Genomic DNA, 7851 nt, shown 5'->3' on the forward strand with positions numbered 1-7851 from the left:
ATAGTCAAAACAATTTTCAAAAAACAGAACCAAATGGGAGGCTGGATGTCACTTGATTTCAAGATGAACTACGACGTTACCATCCTCAAGGCAGTGAGGAACTGGTGAAAAGACTGATACATACGTCAATGGAACAGAATAGAAATCTACACATTTATGGTCAGTTGGTTTTCAACAAAGACACCAACACCATTTCATAGGGAAAGGAGAATAATTTCAAAACTGTGTGTCTGTGTGGGAAATTAATGAACACCAACCCTTACTTTGCTCCCTACACAAAATTTAACTTGAAATGACCACAGAAATGTAAGAGCTAAAACACCTAGAAGAAAATGTAGAACAAAGTCTTTGCGACTTTGAGGTGGGAAACCATTTTTTTTTTTTTTTTTTGCATGTGCAGGCACTGGGAATAGATCCCGGATCTTCGGCATGGCAGGTAAGAGCTCTGTCACTGAGCCACCATTGCCCACCCAACATTCTTTATTTTTAGATAGGATACACAAAGCACAAACCAGGAGAAAAATGTATAAGCTTTTCATTTTCACAAAAATAAAAAAGCAAGTCACAAAATGGGAGAAAATATTAGCCATACCTATATCCGACAAATGACTTGCCTCCACAGTATATAAAAAACACTCAAAACCCATTATGAAAAGTAGCAGCAGTTGGACTAAACAGATCCCCCCAGGGCTAAACAGATCCCCTGCAGGCATTTTATGCACAGGCTTGTAGGGAAGGAGATAATTGTCGCTACTCGTGTGACTTTGCTGACAGCCCACGTGGTGTAGTGTGCAAGTATTTTTAGTGAGGGTCCTGTATGTTCAGATACCGCTAAAGATATGAACATAGCAAGCCACTGAAATAGGAAGATGCAACTGCTGCAGATCTAACTGCAACATCAACTCTTGCTGCTTCCATGTCTCTCACCAGTAGTTGGACCCCAAGTTGAAATGAGTGAGTGAAGCTGAGTCAAGAAATTCAAACTTGGCAACTGTAGGGGCAGGTTCAGAAGACAGGGTGAATGCCATTGAGCTTTTTCTGGGCAGCCCTGCTGTGGTTCTCCTGCCCCTTCCTGTGCTGAAACAGCCCTGCAGGGCTCAGTGACCAAGGAAGAATCAGAGAAAGAGCAAACCATTGTAGAAACCAAGAAGCAGCTGTGCCCCTGTGCTGCAATGGGAGAGTGTCAATATGGAAAGAACTGTTTGTATCTCTGTGGAGATCCACGTGATGTGTGTTGGCCATGGGTCCTCCATCCAATGGGTGCTGCCCAGAGATCACAACGTATCAAATCTAGCCTTGAGGCCCATGAGGAGGCCAGGGAGCTCTCGTTTGCTGTCCAGCGCAATAAGAACATGGCTTTTGAGCTCTGCATGGAGGTGGTCTACGGGAAAGTCAACCCAAGGAGCACCGCTCTGGAATTCTCTCCAACTGCAACCACACCTGCTGTCTCAAGTGTATTTGCAAGTGGATGGGGTGTGAAGCAACATGACATGTAACTGTATCATTCCAAGTGAGCACTGGGTGGAGAAGAAAGATGAGAAGCAGAAGCTCCTTCAAGAATGGAGGAAGCGAAGGCCTGCAGGTATTTTGAAAGATGCTGATTCTGCAATCATGCGTATCCCCAAGGCCGTAGGGAGGGCCCACAGAGGCAAAAAGTGGGAGCATCAGGCAGATAACGGGTCCATCGAAGGAACCACATCTGGGAGCTCATGGAGGAAAGGGAGACCAGCCATCTCCTTCATGAAGATGAAGAAGAGGTTGTCACTTCTGAGCTGGACGAGGTACTGCTCAGGCTTTTGGATTCAGGCGTGGATGATGACCCGGCAGACTCCGAAGATGAGTGGGACTTATTTCATGATGAGTGGGAGATTTCTATGACTTGGATCTACAGCAACGTTTAGTGGAGTATGAGCTGGTTTGCTGAGCCTCAGGCAGGAGCTCGTCCCTGCGGTGGTGGGTGGTATGGCAGTGCCTGGGTTTCTCTTCTGGCCAGCCCTGTAAATCCCACGTGCTGCTGTAATAATCTCCACCCAGGGTCTGTCTTTTCAGTTCTTCAACTTTCCCCAAGGAACGTATCATTTGCTCTGTTTAAAATTTGCAAAAAATAAATCTTAAAGTTAAAAAAAAAAAGAAAACCAAAAAACTCTCAATATTAAAAAGACAAACAACACAAATTATAAGTGAACAAATGATTAAATAGGTACTATTGAGTGATTTAAATAGATATATGAATGGGCAATAAATACATGGAAAGGCACTCAACATCATTAGCTTCTGGGAAATGCATTCAAACCCACAATGAGATACAACTGCACAGTGACTGGGATGGCAAAATTTAAAAAGACTGACAATATCGAGTCACTGTTGGTGGGAGTGCAACGGTGCACTTCTCAGAAATGTGTCAGGCAGTTTCTTTAAGGGTTAGACGTACTCCTAACATAAGACTCAGTCTCTCCACTTCCGGGAATTTACCCCAAATAAATGACACATGTGCCTGCACAAAGACCTGTCTGTGTAGAAGCTGTTTTTCACAGTAGCCCCAAACTGGAGAAGCCTCTTCTGCCCATCACCTAGTGAATGGATGATCACTTTGGGATAAATCCATGCCAGAGAACACTACGCAGCAATAGAAAGGAACATGAAGGAGTCTCAGAATCATTATGCTGAGTGACAGGAGGCAAACATATAGTACAGGCACGGTGATTTCTTTTATATGAAAAATGTAAAAGGCAAACTAGTCCATAGAAGTGAAAAGCAACTCGGGCAGGGCTGAAAGCAGGTCTTAAGACTCTTAGGAGGTGACAGACATTCTGTATCCTGATTGTGATGGTGATGCTGTAAGTGTATATTTATGTCAAAACTCACCAAACTGTAAAGCTTACATGGTTATAGTTTATTGCATATGAATCATACCTCCAGTAAAGTTTTAAAAGGCACCCTAACATCTGGTGCAGGTAGGGCATGGACATGGAGTGGGATGAAGCATGAGGAAGCCTGGAGGTTCTGACATATACATATGAGTAAATTTCCTGAGCTGTACACTCAAGATTAGTGCATTTTATTCACTTTATATATTTCATACCTCAATTTAAAGCAGAAAAGAATATCCTAGTTGACTGTCAGAAATAGGGTACAGCCTGGTGTTTTCAAATGAGGATAATTCCTAAAAATTGTAGGCAAGGACATTTCTTCTTTCCGTAAAATGGTAATTTATTTTCCTTTGAATTAAGGTGTCATATATTGGATTTGCTCAAAATGACACAAACTGATAAATAAGGAAAGGATATGGAATCTTTATCTCTAAATTTGTAATTGCCATCTTAGGGAATGTTGGCATGGAGCCACTTGTAGCTTTGCTCTATCCTCTGGAAAATTTATGCTGAATAAAGGAAATCGTGCTAAAAAATGCACGATAAATCTTCTAAGGAACCTTACCTGTTGATTTACTAGATTTTGCTTTGGAGGTGTAAAATACTTAAATATATATATCTTTTGATGTGGCTGCTAAGATGAAGTGTTTTCAGGAAACAGAAAATAAATGTTTCTAGATTTTTGTCTTCATGACCCAGTAATTTCCAGGGATAGGGCAGATTAATTTTAGGCTTTTAGTTTGATTTGTTAAATTAAGAAACCTTACTTTCTTTTGGCTTTTTTTCTTAAAGCCTGGGCATGAGAACTTGGTGTCAGGTTCTTTTCTGATTATGTGATGAAAGATTGCCCACCTTAGTTGTTTAATTGTTTTGTCCGATTGCACAGGTTTTGACTAAGGCACCAATTTCCAGCTTGTGTTGGCAGAATTCTAGGATGGCCCTATGGCCTTAGCTTCCTGGTGCTACTCCCATATGTTATTTTATAAGGCAAAAGGTATTTTGCAGATGGAATTAAGATTATTAATCAATTGATGGGAGAGATGAAGATAGGGAGCTTATCTGGGTGGGTCTAATCTAATTGGGTGGACCCTTTAAAAGCAGAGCGTTTGCTTTGGCTGGTATCAGAAGATGCATGTACTTTTTTCCATCTAACAATGACATCAGGAAAGTTCTCTGTTGCTGGCCTTGAGAAGGACAGGGCCTCATGGAAAGGACCTGAGAGCAGCCTCTAGGAGTTGAGAGCAACCCCCAGGTGACAGTCTGCAAGAAACCCTTGGTCCTACAGCTACAAGGAACTAAATTTGGCTAACAACCTGAATGAGCTCAGAAGTAGATTTTTCCATAGAGCTTCCAGATAAGAGCCCAGTCCAGCCAACACGCTGACTTTGGCCTGTGGTACCCAGAGCAGAGGGAAATCGGTTGACCCCACCTGGACTTCTGTGCTACAAAACCAGGAAATAATAAATGGGTGTTGTCTTAGGCCACTAAATTTGTGGTCATTTACGATGCAGCAATAGAAACTAAGTACACAGGCAAAACAAGACTGCCCCAGTAAAAAACCATTTTATTTGTTTCCAGTTTTATTGCTTATTGCCTAGAATAATGGGTATGATGGTTAGGTTCTGGTGTCAACTTGTCCAAGCGATAAGGCCCAGGTGTCTAGTCAGGCAAGCACTGGCCCAACCCGTTGCTGCAAGGATGTTTTGTGGTTGGTTGATAAACCAGAAGGCTGGTGCATTAAATCATCAGTCTGTTGGGTGCATCTGTGACTGATTACATCGGCAATCAACTAAGGCTTGTCTCCTGCAATGGGATAATTCAATCAGTTGAAGGCATTTAAGGAAGAAGAGAGACTCTTTCATTGTTTCTCAGCAAGCCTCTCCTGTGGAGTCCGGTCAGACCCCTCGGTCAGAGCCACCAGCTTCACAGCCTGCCCCGTGGATTTTGAACTCTTCCATTCCCACAGTTGCATAAGAGAACTTTATAAATCTCATATTTATAGATCTCTCCTGTTGCTTCTGTTTCTCTAGACAACCCTGACTCATACCATGAGTGTGATTTATTTTTTTATTATTGTGCACAGTCTCAATTTTATAAGCTCGCGAGAATTCAGGGTCTCTCATTCAGACATGGGGAGGTGGCAGCTAGAGCTGTGGTCGTCAAAGACTCAACTGAGCTGTGGTCATCGAAGCCTCAGCTGGGCTGTGGCCATCGAAGGCTCAACTGGGCTGCATATCCAAGATGGTGCCCTCCTCGGGCTGCCAGTCAGTGTTGACTGTTGGCTGGGACCTGAGCAGGGCCTTGATTTTAGCACCCAGCACTGACCTCCTTCGGTGGCTGAAGCTTCCTCACAGGATGATGCCTAGGTTCCAAGAGTTAATGTCCTCAGAGCAAGCTTTCCAAGAACGCAGGCAGAGGCCTCACAGCTCTCTATAACCTCCTTGCAGAACTCCCACAGGCCACTTCTGCTGTGCTTCTGTTGGCCGCATGGATTCCTAAAGGCAGCCCAGATTCAAGGGGAAGGAATGCAGGCCCCGCTCAGTGAGAAGAGCAGCAAAGAATGTGTGGCATTGCAATGTGTCCTCACCCGTCTTGGTCCCTCCACCTGGCTTCTTCCGCAGGCTGGGCCATCCTTCCCGCGGGGGTTTCCAATCCTGAGCCTTCCCCACGCAGACACACAGATATATGTTGAGTGATTGAATGAGTCAGAACACAATCCAGCGAAAGCGGGGGGAAAGGCAAGTTTGGAAATGTATTGACGCTCCTGTGTGTGATGTGCATTTGTTGTGCCCACAGCTAGGCTTGAAGTAAATGCATCAGGCTCAGCTGCCTTTAGGAGCTCTTGATCTTAAGAGTACATGAGCCCTTATTCATGGAAGTGATGGATATGGTGGCCTGTCCAGAAGATAGGTGAGGCTCCAAGTTGGTCAGTAGGGCAGGCCACATTTCACACTGATGTGTGGGCAGATGGTTTTGGCCTCCTGGTTTACTCCAGGGGAATATTCTCCCAGTTCTTTAGGCTACAGCTCAAGCCCATGACAATGCCACTTACCAAAAGGACACCCAAGCTGTCAGCACCAAGGGCATCATCCCTTGAAACAAGAGTTATGCTGAGATTGTTTTGGGACAGTAAGTCTCTCTTGCCACCCGCAAGCAAAATAAGTGTCTGCAATCCTTAGCTTAAACTCCCTAGTTTGCAGAATTTTATTTACAGCAAAATGTTGATTTACCCACAAACATCCTGCTTTGCTATATATATCTCTGTGCTCAAAGATCAGGGCTTGTGGTTTCAGAGTTTGGGTTTTGCCCTCCCTTCATGCTGACATTTTATGTCCCATTCTCTCTTCTGTGGCCATTGGTGTGCTATCAGAGGCAAGCATAGAACTCAGCCTCAGTTTCCCTCACAACACAGGCCCCTCCCCACCCCCAAGAGCTGCGGCTGGTTTCTTGAGTAGCTTCCCCTTACAATTGCGGAGTCAGTCACATTGTTCTCAAACTGACAGGTCTCTGGAAGCAAGGAAGGACTCGGGAGTGCTTAAATGAGAGAGAAGAGGCTTGTCTTTCCACTGCCTCAACTTCCAGAAGCAGAACAGGAGGCTGCAGGGGCCACCCTCGGCTGCCCTCACTTTTTCGTCTTATAAAGAGGAACCTAGGGCGAGGCAGCAGAAGATGGGAAAACAAAGAAGGATCCTTCCCAGAATCACATTTTCTGTAAGATTAATCCTCCCTAGCTGGAGAAGTCAGATGGCCATTTCTAGAGAATGAATGAGAAAGCGAGAATGAGGGAAGAGAAACCCTCCTTTGCCTCCAAGTCACAAGCCAGGCAGCGTAGGTGGTGGTGGTGGAGGGGCGTTACTTTCTTATCTGCCGAGGTGCTCTCATCACGCATATCTGTTCACTGAAATTCACTTTTGAGAAAACTCAGTTTCTAGACTTTCCCCAAGAATTCTTTAATAACCCATCAATTTCCATCCAACGTGAATTTTTCCCGAGTGAGGTGCGGACGTGTCCGTGATGCAGGCGGCACGCAAATTCACAGCGCACAGAGAGGCACCCACGCTCCAGGCATGTGCCAGCCTTGCACCCTGACATCAGCCCCCCCAGAAATAAGCAGCCATGATGGAATTAGAGCTTTTTATTCTTCTTCTCAAAAAGGCATTTGCCAGCACAGTTAAGAACTGTCAGTAAACCCAAAACAAAGAAAATTGGGAAGTGCACTCAGTCTGCTCGATTCCCACTGAGCGTGAAGATGTGTTGAACCTGCCACCTGTTTTAGGGCAGGAATTGGAGCCTGGGGTCTCTGTCCAGGAGTGGACTCTCTGTTCCCAACGGGGCCAGTCGAGGCTGCGGTTGTATATGTGCCTTATGAGTCGGGGGTATCAAGTCACATCTTGAAGGGCATCATACATTTGCCGCCTTCTCCTCCACATTTCTCTTCTATGAGCACGTTCATTCATTCAGCCAGCCCACAGTATTGACTGAGCCTCTTTGGGGCATTCACGCGAAACCCCAGTGCCCAAATGGTGACATCTGTCCCATCATCTCAGTCTTGCCAGCCTGTCATAGAAGATGTCACAAAAGTCTACAAAAGATTGTGGCCCCCCAGAAATGAGTCCCCACAGCACATCTGGGAGCCTCGGAGAGTCCTAAGCTTTGCCACCTGCACATGGGGTGGGGTGTGGGCCCCGGGAGGTGGGAGGTTCCTATTCTCCTCCTCCAGCCCCTCCTCTGAGCCCCTGCCCTGCCTCCCTCCTCTTCCATTCCCCCTGAGCTGGGACACCATCTCCAGCCCACTCCCCCCACCCCAGCTTTTGCTCCCATCGAGACTCTTCAGAGCTTCCCCCGGAGATGAGTCTGTGAGTTTCTGGAGGAGCCGGATGGCCACCCCTTTCCTTGCAGAGGACTGACTGCGGGTGGCACCCACAGGACCTGCTCCCTAGAGAGAGAATCAGGGCCGGAAAAGGAGAACTGGAGTCACTGC

At 45.8% G+C, this 7851-nt stretch overlaps 1 pseudogene; it reads left to right on the forward strand.

The window, feature by feature from the left end:
- The first annotated feature begins 429 nt into the window (after nt 1-429).
- LOC143655531 (E3 ubiquitin-protein ligase makorin-1 pseudogene) lies at nt 430-1924 on the forward strand (annotated as a pseudogene).
- Nucleotides 1925-7851: the final 5927 nt, after the last annotated feature.

This window comes from Tamandua tetradactyla, chromosome 2 (assembly GCF_023851605.1).
Source record: "Tamandua tetradactyla isolate mTamTet1 chromosome 2, mTamTet1.pri, whole genome shotgun sequence".
In the NCBI taxonomy this organism is placed as follows: Eukaryota; Metazoa; Chordata; class Mammalia; order Pilosa; family Myrmecophagidae; genus Tamandua; species Tamandua tetradactyla.